Source organism: Symphalangus syndactylus, chromosome 23 (genome assembly GCF_028878055.3).
Source record: "Symphalangus syndactylus isolate Jambi chromosome 23, NHGRI_mSymSyn1-v2.1_pri, whole genome shotgun sequence".
Classification (NCBI taxonomy): Eukaryota; Metazoa; Chordata; class Mammalia; order Primates; family Hylobatidae; genus Symphalangus; species Symphalangus syndactylus.
Genome location: NC_072445.2, coordinates 44,312,922 through 44,326,721, shown reverse-complemented (window position 1 = coordinate 44,326,721; position 13,800 = coordinate 44,312,922). Strand labels below are relative to the sequence as shown.

At 42.1% G+C, this 13,800-nt stretch overlaps 4 non-coding genes across 4 annotated transcripts; all 4 read left to right on the top strand.

The window, feature by feature from the left end:
- Positions 1-5,413: 5,413 nt before the first annotated feature.
- Positions 5,414-5,485, top strand: TRNAA-CGC (transfer RNA alanine (anticodon CGC)). The gene has a single exon. It is a non-coding gene; the product is annotated as a tRNA-Ala (tRNA).
- A 525-nt stretch (positions 5,486-6,010) lies between these two features.
- On the top strand, positions 6,011-6,084 carry TRNAI-AAU (transfer RNA isoleucine (anticodon AAU)). Its single transcript has one exon. It is a non-coding gene; the product is annotated as a tRNA-Ile (tRNA).
- A 1,075-nt stretch (positions 6,085-7,159) lies between these two features.
- Positions 7,160-7,231, top strand: TRNAP-AGG (transfer RNA proline (anticodon AGG)). Its single transcript has one exon. It is a non-coding gene; the product is annotated as a tRNA-Pro (tRNA).
- A 1,181-nt stretch (positions 7,232-8,412) lies between these two features.
- Positions 8,413-8,485, top strand: TRNAK-CUU (transfer RNA lysine (anticodon CUU)). Its single transcript has one exon. It is a non-coding gene; the product is annotated as a tRNA-Lys (tRNA).
- The last annotated feature ends 5,315 nt before the right edge of the window (positions 8,486-13,800 follow it).

Below are 13,800 nucleotides of genomic sequence, written 5' to 3'. Positions count from 1 at the left end.
TTTGCAAGGTTTTGAAAAGAATTAGAGATACTTTATGGAAATGACTAGTATTGCAATTTACCTAATTAGCATATTGATACATAAAGCTCTGTTGGAGATTTGAAAAAAAAATTCATATTTCCCAGAATCTTACATCGCCACTGAAAAACTGAAGGAAAAAAGACGATTCAATTACTCCACAAAACTGAGACCCAGGCCACTCCATATGGAGCCCTTACTGAAACCAGTAAGTAGCATATATAGTAAAACTGGAATTACATAATAGCATTTTTTTCCATTGTAATAGTGAATTGCTGGTATTTCTACTTTGTCATGCTGTATTACCATCCTTCATCTGCTCAACTATTCCCACTCCATTTTATTTGATAAACAGCAAACATTTATCTGCACTTTATGCCTGACAACAGTTTAGGATCAAGGATAAAAGAAATATTCCCTGTTCTCAGCTCAAAGTTGAATGAGAGCCGGGTTCAGTGGCTCACACCTGTAATCCCAGCACTTTGGGAGGCCAAGGCGGGCAGACCATTTGAGGTCAAGAGTTTGAGACCAGCCTGACCAACATAGTGAAACCCTGTCTCCTACTAAAAACACCAAAATATTAGCTAGGCGTGGTGGGGCATCCCTGCAGTCCCAGCTACTCAGGAGGCTGAGGCAGGAGAATCGCTTGAACCGGGGAGGCGGAGATTGCAGTGAACTGAGATGGCAGCACCACTGCACTCCAGCCTGGGCGACAGAGTGAAACTCCGTCCCCCCCCCAAAAAAACAAGTTGAATGGGATAGAGAGATAGGTCACCATACAGCAGTGTGCTCTCTGTTATAACACAGCAAGAGACCCAAACCCTGATGCCAGGGCATGAAGGGGCTTTAGGGAGGACTTCCTGGAGTATGTTGACATATGACCAGCAAAATGAAAACAGAAAGGAGCTGGTCAAGCAAGGAGTGGGGAAAAGGCTTCCAGTAAGAATAATAACATTTATGAAGATGTTAAGAGAATATGGATAGTGCATATGGATGTGCACAGTAGATGTTTACTTTCATTTTTTCCCCCCTCTTGCTGTCATCTTAGATGCATAGTAGATGTTCAATAAATTATTGTTGGATCAAAAAAATTAAGATGAATAACCGAATTATATCAGGTTTCTGACTATAATAAAAGAGAATTATTAAGTGTTGTTGCCAAACTGTGTGCCCTGTGATTTATATGAAACATTTTATTTCGAAAACCCTATGAGCTGAGTAGTATTGTTCTCATTTAACTTTACATTTAGACAAACATAAATTCAGACATATATCAGCCTGAGTGATCTAGAGTTTTTTTGTTTGCTTGTTTGTTTTTTTGAGACGGAGTTTCACTCTTGTTGCCCAGGCTGGAGTGCAATAGCGCGATCTCAGCTCACTGCAACCTCCGCCTCCCGGGTTCAAGTGATTCTCTTGTCTCAGCCTCCTGAGTGGCTGGAATTGCAGGCACCCGCCACCATGCCCGGCTAGTTTTTTGTATTTGTTTTAGTCGAGACAGGGTTTCACCATATATGCCACGCTTGTCTCGAACTCCTGACCTCGTGATCCACCCGCCTCGGCCTCCCAAAGTGCTGGGATTACAGGCGTGAGCCACCACGCCCGGCCTAGAGTTTTTAATAACCAAATTTCTGACCCTCACATCTGAGACACTGAGCATGGAAGAGTTGGAAAGAAGAGGGAGAGAAACTTATTTTTCTGTATCTGTCCTTGCACCACTACCTTCTTTTCTCAATAGTGGTTGTGTTACAGAAAAGGGGTCCCGATCCAGACCCCAAGGGAGGGTTCTTGGCTGTCACGCAAGAAAGAATTCAGGGCGAGTCCGCAGTGCAAAGTAAAAGCAAGTTTATTAAGAAAAGTAGTGAAAATACAGCTACTCCATAGACAGAGCAGGGTGTTCCTGAAACGCGGAGGAAAGCGTCCACCCTAGATACAATACTCGTATATATGGGGAGATGTGCTCTGCTACAAGGGTTTGTGATAAAGGATTAATTTTCTTATTATATTTTGTAAGAATCTATATTATTATCTTTAAAGCAAAATTTGGAATGCCTTCGTTTTCCAGATACGGGGACATCTGAACACTCCCAAGTCTGGGTCTGTTTAGTAAACATTATTAATTTGTTCCCTTAACCACAAACATCTAGAGGCTAGGAATGCCTGACTTTCTGGGAATGCAGCCCAGCAAAAGTCCTGGCCTCGTTTTTCTAGCCCTCACTCGAAATGGAGTCGCTCTGGTTCGAATGCCTCTCACAGAAACCCCGCTAAAATGTACCTCCCTCGGTTGCTGAGTCGTGATCGAGCTACTGCACTGCAGCCTGGGAGATAGAGTGAGAACTCCGTCTCAAAAAAAAAAAAAAAAAAAAAAAATACCTCCCTCTTCTCTCAAAATTCTCCAACGGCTCTCATTCTGGGTCATCAATATGGCCTGGAAGAGCCCTACTCTGGATACCCTAGGGCGCGGCCCCAGAGCCGCGACGCCCCGCCCCTCTGGCTGCTGCGCTCTGGGACGTACTTCCGACGCCCTCTAGGCCTGGGAGTTCCGCGCCTCTCGGGGTCTCCTGGGGAGCCTGCTCCGGTTGGCGCACTGATTCCCAGTTGGGTAGGGGAGGCTTGACTGAGCTCCCACCCGGAGTTTCACCTTAGACCTTTAAAGACCTTGCTCCGGCCTCCCGCCTCAGCGCTAACGCCTAGTCCTCATTAGTGGAGTTCAGGCGGAAGGGGATGGCGGGCACCCGACGGTGGTCTCCTCCCAGATGGCGAATTTCAGCGGTGCTTCTTCATCTTTTAGCTCCCAGGGAGCCCTCTGGCCCCAGCATGAAGCCCAATGGAGCCCTTTTCAAAATTGTATTTTTAAAAGCTTTTAAAAAATACACAGGATTTTAAAGAAAGACAATTGTACTACAAAACAGTTTTCAAAAGATTAAAATAATTTCATAGAGTAATGTGTGCTTCTCAATAATGCATTAAATATTAAACATCAAGACCCGTCTTATGACTGCTGTAATTTTCGAACAGTTGTCTTGGGTATTTGTAACAACTGTATTGTGATACAAAAATATGTGATTTTTCTTTTTTTTTAGACAGAGTCTCGCTCTGTCGCCCAGGCTGGAGTGCAGTGGCGTGGTCTCTGCTCACTGCAAGCTCCGCCTCCCGGGTTCACGCCATTCTCCTGCCTCAGGCTCCCGAGTAGCTGGGACTACAGGCGCCCGCCACCATGCCTGGCAAATTTTGTTTTTGTATTTTTAGTAGAGACGGGGTTTCACCGTATTAGCCAGGATGGTCTTCATCTCCTGACCTGGTGATCCGCCAGCTCGGCCTCCCAAAGTGCTGGGATTACAGGCGTGAGCCACCACCCCCGGCCAAAAATATGTGATTTTTCTTGATGACAGAGTCATAGTTACTTCTCTTTCAATTGTGGTTTGTTACCTGTATTAGTAAGTGAAAGATATGTTAAATTTCAGTTAGAATAGACCAGAATCAGAAATAATCAGAATGCAGTGTGTGTGGTCAGAGTATGGAATAGTTCATGCAACTTTTGTTTCTGTTACATATGTATGACGGAATGACGATGTAAACTAAACTAAATTGTAGGTCACCACCAAAAAAATGAAAGCTACTGCCACTAGGCCCAAGTTCTGGGTGATGAACCACGTCTGTTTACCTGGGCAACCCCAGGGATCAGCAAAGCAGGGGATCAGAAAGGAGCACACTAATGGAGAAAAGAGGAAGCCTGTGCATTTTTGTTGCTTTTCAGGAAAGAGTTTAACCTGTAACAACTTGTAGCCATTGTTATTGCAACTTTTACTCCTATTGCAGATGAAAAGCTTTGTGCGCTGTGGCTCCCTTTCCAAAAGGCCCATCTATTTTCTAAACAGCTCCTAGGTTATGAGACCTATGGTCAGCTCAAGAGTCCTCCATTTATTCGGGGATATCAGCCTGTGACTTGACCTTAACTTTCCTCTCTCTAACTGCAGTAACCTCTCCTGCCTTGTCCGTAGTTTCCCTTCCGCTGTCTCAGTTACCCCCTTCAACCGTGGTCCAAAAATATTAAATGAAAATTCCAGAAATAAAAAATTCGTAAGTTTCAAATAACTCCCCTCAGTAGCGTCATGAAGTCTCCTACCCGCCCGAGGATCATCCCTTTGTCCAGACTATCCACGCAGTATGCGCTCCCCACACCTTAGTCACTTAGTACTCATCCTGGTTATCAGATCGAAAAAACATAGTATACTATGGTACTATCCGAGGTTTCAGGCATTCTCTGTGTGTCTTGGAACGTATCTCCCGCTGATAAGGAAAGAATACTATACGTATTGGGTTAAAAATGAAGAAATGGAAATAAAAAAGGAGAAATACAGCGACACCTAAACAGGGACTTGAAACCTGGGTCCTCAGATTAAAAGTCCGTGGCCATACTGACTGAGCTACCAAGGTTCATACAAAATGTCCAAACTACATCGACCCTGGTTTATTAATCTATGTATCTGACCTAGAACGTGATTTTAGAAGTTTCAGCTGCGATTTTAATAAGGAGCTGGTAATTTAGAATTTCTTGCTAATAACAGCACAGAAGCTCAGCCATAACGAGGGTCCAAGACCGAGGTCTAAACATATTACAAATCAATACTAACATCCCCCCAAAATTCTATCTATCTATCTATCTATCTATCTATCTATCTATCTATCTATCATCTATGTATCTATCTACCTACCTACCTATCTTTCTACACGCATATATATGTATTCATATAATTCAATCCAGTCAAGGACTAACAGAGGGCTCGCCTTCAGTTCCTAGGCTTCCCAGACAAATGTCTCAAATCCTCTCTCTAAACTTGGGCCCAAACAAAACATTTTCAAAAGTAACCTGATCTGACGCTGGTGCATGTAAAGGGGAGTAATTGAATCACCTTTTCGGCGAGGTACTTACGGAAGCTGTTGTGAGAGGAAAGATAGAGAAAACTGTTTGATTTAGCAGTGCTTGGTTTCACCTGCCTTGGTTTTCAATATTTCGTTTCTTTCAAAAAAGGAAAAATAAATTAAAGAAGTTTGTAAAGAAGCGTCCTCACTCTCCTTTTTCTTGTCAGATTTCCAGGTAGTTATCAATAGTTCTATCCCTGGGTCAGTAGGTTAAGTATTTGACAAGTGTGTCTGATGGCTGGAAGGTTTTCCACACTTTGAAAACTGATGGATGCTGCCCCATTAACCATTTCAGGATTTTGTTCAACAAATAAAAGAGAATTTAGTTTCAGCAGTCCGCAAATCTTAGAATTTTGGGGACAGAGATGGGGACGGGGACAGATATGGGAGGACGGAGGTGGCGGGGCGGTGGAGTGGTAACACAAATGTTTCACAAACAACTAGGGAGAGCTACAAAGAAATGTTTTCTATGGCTGGGGATGTAGCTCAGTGGTAGAGCGCATGCTTCGCATGTATGAGGCCCCGGGTTCGATCCCCGGCATCTCCAAGTCCTTTTATCCTATCTGCCCAATGCTATTAGAAACTATATTTCAAAATGTGAAATAATTATACTTTGTATCTTCCACTTCTTTAACTTTTTATGGCGTTGTTTTAGCCACTGTATGTAGAATTGTACATGGAGCACGGGGAGTAAGATTGCTTTGAAGTATTTTGAACTGTTTATGTGAAACAAATGGAATTGAGAACACAGAAAAACATGCCCAATGGGGAGATGACAGAAGAGGAGCAACCTGGAAAGTTGCCCGGAACCCATTAATGAGCCCTATTTGTGGTATATGGTTTGCCTTTAGGGCAGAAATAATCTTGGCTTGAGAACATGGAAAGGGGAGGGAAGACGGGCTATTGTTAGTCCTGTGCGTCATAGGATGATAAAAATAGGACAAATATCGGCAGAAGGATGAATCTCAGCTGAGCAAGGGCGAATTTGGCTGCTCTAGTGCACCGGTCTCCCGCAGGGGAATAACACTGATGAACTTCTTGAAGCAGTTCTTAAAATACCTGGGAGCGAGGTGGCCGGTTAGCTCAGTTGGTTAGAGCGTGGTGCTAATAACGCCAAGGTCGCGGGTTCGATCCCCGTACGGGCCAGCCTTCTTTTCTTCCATCACATAACTTACGGCAAAAGACGAGGAAAAACCAATTGTCTGATGACTGTTACTACAAGAGAGACTGTGCTAACCTTTATAACTAACACTTTGCCAGAAGTCCAAATCGGTGTAGTAAGTCCAGAGGTCTTCTTTTCTTAAGTCATGGTGCTCAGAATGTTTGCTCATGAGAAGCAGAAAAGCAGCAGGATATTTTAGGAGTTAGATTTAAATTCAATAGAGGGCAAAACAGTGTCACCAATTTGTTTAATGCCCCAACACTGTCCTTGAAATAGTCTGAAAACGGATAAATCTTCAGATAATGAAATGCTGGGCAAGTGTGAGAAGGCAGTGTTCATTATCTCTGATTGCCCAGTTAAGGATCCCTACTTGGGAAGATCAACACTCACACATCAAGACAGAAATTCCATTCCGAGAGAAACATTTTCTTGTTACTTTGATTTCCCAAGAAAGGACTAAGCCCCTTTCCAAAATCTACCTTTTCCACATCAGCAACCTGGACCAGTTGGTCCAGGTTGGCCAACGCCAGGAATAACTGCTCAGTCCACATCTTGATGTTAAATATTCCCCGTTCCTTGTACAACTAATGTCCTCTGTTTATTTACGACCTCACAGCTGTATAGCCTGTCGAGTGAATTTTCACGTGTTTTACTATTTTCTATGGAAAATGCTGATCTCAAGTCACGAGTTCCACGTGGGCTTTGTTAGCCCCACACCTGTGGGTGAGCTCGAGCGCTTGTCAAAAACGAAACTTATTGGGCCTCGCCTCCAGAGAGACTTTGACTCAGATTTGAGAAGGAACCCAGATTTCTGCGTTTTAAACAAACGCCACAGCTGTTTCTCAGAAAGGATGTGTCAAGAGCCATTTGAGATAACAGTCCTTAGGATTGGATTGAGGGAAAATTCGGAGAAATTCTGAGAGCCTCATTGACCTGATAATTTTTTTAACAAAATTAATTAAAGGTATTATCAATTATAGTTGCATATAGCTACACGTACATTTAAAAAAAAGAAATTTAGTAAATATTTAACGCATCTAAAATAACCAATAATCGGGCGGCTCATTGGTCTAGGGGTATGATTCTCGCTTAGGGTGCGAGAGGTCCCGGGTTCAAATCCCGGACGAGCCCAAGTTTTGTCTCTTGCTTCTGAATCTGGCCGCTTTCACCCAACCTTAGTTTCTAAGTTAAAACTTGCCAGTTAGAAGTGCCGATAATTGTGGCATTTATATGCGTTCGAACCCAACAAGTGAGTCGCGATCTCTAGTTAAGGACTTTTTTTTTTTTTTGCTTCTCTTTAGTCCGCTCTACAGACTTTTGCAAAGGCAAACGTTTCCGGATCTTCTAGAAGTTCCGACTCCACGATTGTGTTCTTGTGAAATATGTTAGAAATAAAATGGTCACATCTTAATTCAATGCTATTTATTACTGATTCATTACATCAAAGGATGGATTTAAATGGGAAGATCAGGAGTCAAGGTGTTAGGAAACTTTGAGTTATTTCGACTTTCCTCGTTGCTACAGCGTCAAGTACTACCCTGTTACACAGATCGCGGTTCTGCTTTCTTCTGAGAAGGAGCATTTTTTCTCTCCTCCTGGAGCGTACCATTGGTACACTCATTAAGTAGATTTTTTTTTAATCTGTTGTGCTGAATCTACTTTTGCTGTTGGCGGTAAACACAACATACAAAAATCACTGCATCCTATATTGTACTCGTTGTCAGATACTTTATATTAAAATATAATTGCAACCCTGCCCCCTTTTCTATGTGTGCCTTGATTATGAAGGAAAACAAATGAGCAAACATACGGGTCCTGCAAAGGTGGGAGAACACCGCAGACATTTTCTTGAGGGCCATATCCACATAGCTTGGCAGGAGGGGCAAGAATTGATGGGTTATGAGAACAAGAGGGGAACGCCTCACTGGGCCACAGAGAGGGTCCAGGAAATTGTTTGGGCTCGAGGACCTAAGGTCCTTGGGACTATGCTTGGAGCCACATTGGTAACCGGATCTGGAGTTTGGGGAGCGCCAGTGCAGGGGTCACTCTGGTAAGCATCCAATGACACTGACTTTTAGGTCCTGGAAACATTTTAAGGCCTATCAACACAAATTTGTGAGAATGGGGAAAAGAGGGAAGATGTAGAGAAAGTGACTGGAATGCATGCTAATGATTCAGGTAATGTTTACGTCCTTTGAGTTTCATTTCATTTTACCTATAAAACTAACATAAACATGAAATCCAGAATCCTAACCATACAAAAGAAATTATGTATTCTCTTAGTATATTGGGGAAAAACCACTCCCCTGTGAGCCCGGCTAGCTCAGTCGGTAGAGCATGAGACTCTTAATCTCAGGGTCGTGGGTTCGAGCCCCACGTTGGGCGCTCTGGTTTTTAATCCTAAAACGTTTTCAGGTTCCTCATTGCTGTCCAAAAAAAAGAGCATTATTAAAGCTCATCACTCTGGAAGAATGGAATTGTGTGATCATGACCATTTTAGCCTCACTGACTTGACTGACGCATTCCAGCCTTCCCTGAAATTCTAGCTGAACTTAGTCTCAGTGCTCCCTGGTGTGGATACACTTCTCTGGCCTAGAGGTTTTGTAAAACCAGATATACTTAAATACAGGTTATGTAAGTCTTTGGTACGGCGTGAGCTCTTGTATATTTAATGAGTTCCTGGGCTGATTCTGAAGCACAAATCCCAGCAGAAAAGGTTTAGGAGGCAGGAAGGACCCATGACCATGAGTTAAAAAAGCATACCACACACCTCTTCGTTGATTTCAAAAGCCCAATTAGCCACATACCTTCCTCTCACTTCACTAACATAGTTCTCATCTCTTCAGGTCTCAGGACAATATAAAGAAAATGCTCTAGTTCAGGTGTCCAAGACTGGCTGTAAACGTGAATCACCTGAGGCACTTCTAAAATTTTAGATTCCTGGGCCCTAACTCAGACTCACAGGATCTGAATCTCCAGTGGTTTAGAAACCATTGTTTTATAAGGTCCTTTTTTTAATTTTATGATACATATAGAAAGTTGGCTGCCTATTCAGTCTAGAATTCCACAGGAAATCAATGCCTTATGGAAAACATCATGTTTCTATGATAGGTGTAAGGTATTAGCTTTTTGAGTTGAGAAACTTGATGTTACATGTTTTCCTGCCATTCCCGGTGGCTGCAGCAGTATGAGAGAAGAATGGTGGGGAGGAAGTCAAAAAGATATAGAGCTTTCTGGGCTTGTAAGGACTTTAGATTTAACTGAGAGATGGGAAGTCTGTGAAGGTTCTGAGCAGAAGAGAAACAGAATCTAACTTACCTTTTAAGAAGATAATTCTAACTGTTGTGTTGAGAAAAGACCTTAAGGGGACAATGATAGAAACAAGGAAACCAATTAAGAGGCTCCTGGTGACAAAAAGTATTAAGAAAGATCAGAGTGCTAACAGGGAAAGAGGAGAAGTGGGTCTATCTGGAAGGCTGAATCAGTAAGATTTCCTGGTGGGATTTGAATGGGAGGGAGAAGAATAGTCAAGGATATCTTTAAGGTCAGAACACCAACCTTATACATTGATACCAATGAATAAAGTGTTAAGCGGCCCAGTGTATTTTTTAAAAATTGCCCTCAAACTTCGAAAGACAAGGCAAATGCTCTCTACTATATAATCAGAGTAAAAGGGGTTCAATGACAAGAGTTATATCACTGTGAAGACTTCATATATCAGGTCTGCAGCCCACATCATCTGTAAGGAGCCCCAGAACATGGATATTGCATTGAAAGAATGCTCACCTCTGAGCACACTGGAAACACAGTGACAAATTACCACTGTCTGTCCTCTGCCATCCAACCCTTCCTTTCTTATTCTTCTTTTTTTTTTTTTGGTAGATCTCCCTATGTTGCCCAGCCTGGTCTCAAATCCCTGGCTCAAGGAATCCTCTCCCCTCGTCCTCCCAAAACGCTGGGATTACAGGCATAAGGCACCACAGACCCTTTTTTCTTTACTCAGTAACCTAAATATTATCAGTAATTTATCACTTGCTCCGTGTGATATGTTATATCCAGTTTTAAAATGATTCCATATTTTATCTACTTAGATAAATAGCACGTACAGTTGGGCACAGGAAATCACGAGTATTAAACTGGATGGGGCCAGTCACAGTGGTTCACGCCTGTAATCCCAGCACTTTGGGAGGCCAAGGTGAGTGGATCACTTGAGCTCAGGAGTTCGAGACCAGCCTGGCCAAAATGGCAAAATCCCATCTCTACAAAAAATACAAAAATTAGTTGGATGTGGTGGTGCTCACGTCAAGTTCCAGCTACTGGGGAGGCTGAGGAGGGAGGATCACTTGAACCGAGGTGGCGGAGGTTACAGTGAGCCATGATTGCACCACTACACTCCAGCCTGGGTGACAGAGCAAGACCCTGTCTCTAAATAAATAAATAAACAAACAAACAAACTAACTAGATGGACTCCCTAGGATTTGGGTGTATTGTTGGTATATATACCATGAAACTGAGAATTATGAGTTAACATAAAATGGATGAATTTGACCACAGTAACTTTTCTTGAGTACAGTGAGACTTGACTGTTCTCTAAGTCTACTTTATAAAAGATAGTGTCTTTCAAAACAACTGACAAACGTATTTTTATTAAGCAGCTTTTCATTGCTAGACATTTAATAAAAATATGAACATGATATAGTCCCTGCCTTCAAGAAAGTTGCCATCAAGACTACTTTCAGTGATCGTTTCTATGCTTTGTTACTAGAGAAGTTTCTCTGAATGTATAGAGCACTGCAAGAAAAAATAAATAAAAAAGAAAATTGCCATATACCTACTGGGTGAATGTGACTGATTTAACAAAAATTACATCCACAGCTATATTTTAATTGTCTGGCAATAGGAAATGAAGATGCAGCCAGGTGCAATGGCTCATGCCTGTGATTCTAGCACTTTAGGAGGTCAAGGCAGGAGGACTGCTTGAGGCCGGGAGTTCAAGACCAGCCTGGGCAACATAACGAGACCCTGTCTCTATATTTAAAAAAAAAATTCTTTTTCAATAAATACAAAAATTAGCTGGGTGCGGTGGTGCACACCTGTAGTCCCAGCTACTTGGGAGGCTGAGGTGGAAGGATCACTTGAGCTCAGGAGTTTGAGGCTGCAGTGAGCTGTGATGGAGCCACTGCACTCCAGCCTAGGTGACAGAATAAGACCCTGTCTCAAAAAAATTAAATAAAATAAAAAAGCATAAAGCATTGTGCATTGCTTTATGCTTCTGTAAATAATTCCAGGGTTTGAGTGCTAGAAATAGCATCAAAAAATGTTAGTGAGGCCAGGCGTGGTGGCTCATGCCTGTAATCCCAGCAGTTTAGGAGGCTGAGGCGGGTGGATCACCTGAGGTCAGGAGTTTGAGACTAGCCTGGCCAACATAGTGAAACCCCATCTCTACTAAAAATACAAAAATTAGCAGGGCAAGGTGGTGGGTGCCTGTAATCCCAGCTACTTGGGAAACTAAGGCAGGAGAATCATTTGAACTCAGGAGGCAGAAGTTGCAGTTAGCTGAGATTGCACCACTGCACTTTAGCCTGGACAACAAGAGAGAAACTCTGTCAAAAAAAAAAAAAAAAAGATTAGCCTGCTGGGCATAATGGCTCATGCCTGTAATCCCAGCACTTTGAGAGGCTAAGGCAGGTGTATCACCTGAGGTCAGGAGTTCAAGACCAGCCTGGCCAACATGGCAAAACCCTGTCTGTACCAAAAATACAAAAATTAGTTGGGTTCAGTGGCTCGCACCTCTAATCCTAGCTACTTGGGAGGCTGAGGCACAAGAATCGCTTGAACCCAGGAGGCAGAGGTTGCAGGGTGCCGAAATGGCACCACTGCACTCCAGCCTGAGTGACAGAGTGAGACTCCACCTCGAAAAAAAAAAGTTAGCCTTGTATGGATATATGATTTTAAATATCATCTTAAAAGCAATCTAAAATGAAAATTGAAAATATTTGGGCCATCTAATGTATTACAATATGAAATACCAGCATCATCTATGAAATCCTTTTGCCAAAAATATTTTAAGTTGAATTGAATCAAGTTTCTAGACATACCTTCCAATTTATAGAACATAGAGGATCAAATGCAACAAAACTGTGAATCAAATGGTCTTTAAAAACTCAACGTTATAAAAATATTAAGAGACTAAAGACATTACAGTCACATGTAATGAGTGACTGTATACTGAATTCTAGTTCAAAAAAATAAATATATAAATATATTCTTGGGATAACTAGAGAAATTGGGTCATAAGCCAGTTATTAGATACAATGAAATTACTGCTACTTTTCCTAGGAGTGATAATAATTTTGTGATGTGTAGAATGCTCTTACATGTAAGAGTGCTTGCTGAAGTGTTTAAATGGTAAAGTCATCACATCTGTCACTTATTTTCAAACAGTTCAGCAAAAGAAATGTACATGCTGTGTGTGTCCATACATAAGAAAGAAAGATTGATCTAAAGCGAGTATGGCAAATACTAGCAATTGTTGATTATGGAGTGTATATATTGTTCACTGCAATATTATTTCAACTCCTTTTTGTAAATTTAAAACTTTTTATAGTAAAAAACTATAGGGTGAAAATAACCTCCTTCAAGAGTAACATAAAAAACATGACACAACTAAAAACTGTGATAATTGTGTCCCTTTTGTCATTTCTGGGAATCCCAAAACATTGTCTTGTATTCTTTTGTAAAGGAAGAAAGTTTAGTCAAGAGTTTATTTTAGGGACAAGCCTAAGAACATGTTCTCATTTATTATTTCTGTTTTAATCCAAGGAGCTTCTTCTGATGTCAAAAGTCATGTAAAATTTGTGTATGGATGAGATTACAGCAAGGCAAGTTCCTAGCTAATGATTCATATTAAGAGGCTGAACATACTGGGTTTGAAAATGGCTCAGGCTGGGCGCTCTGGCTCATTCCTGTAATCATAGCACTTTGGGAAGCCGAGACCAGCCTGGCCAACATGTTGAAACCCAGTCTCTACAAAAAATACAATAATTAGCCAGGCATGGTGGCAGGTGCCTGTACTCCCAGCTACTCGGGAGGCTGAGTAGGAGGATGGCTTAAGCCCAAGGAGGCAGAGCTTGCAGTGAGCCATGTTCATGCCACAGCACTCCTGTAGCAGGAGGAGTCATAGACAAAATCCCTCAGACACTGGATTGTGGAAGGAAAGAGCTTTATTCAGCTGGGAGCGTCGGCAGACTCACGTCCTAGAAACTGAGCTCTCCAAATAAGTAATTCCTATCCTTTTTAAGGGCTCACAACTCTAAAGGGGCTGTGTGAAGTGGGGGTTGTGATCAATTGAGCAAGCGAGGGGTACATGACTGGGGGCTGCATGCATCAGTAATCAGAACGAAACAGAACAGAACAGGGAGTTTCACAATGCTTCTTCATGCAATGTCTAGAATCTATAGATACCACAAGCGGTGAGGTCAGGGGTTGAATTTTAACTACCAGGCCTGAGACATGGTGCCGGGCTGTCTGACTATGAATTTCACTTCTGCCTATTCTTTTAACTTCTACCTTTTCAGCAAACAAGAAATTAAGCATAAGACAATATGAGGAGTGGTCTCCTCTCTCACTCCAATCTGGGAACAGAGCCAGACCATCTCAAGAAATAAAAAGAAAAAGAAAAAAGGAAAAACAAAGAAAGA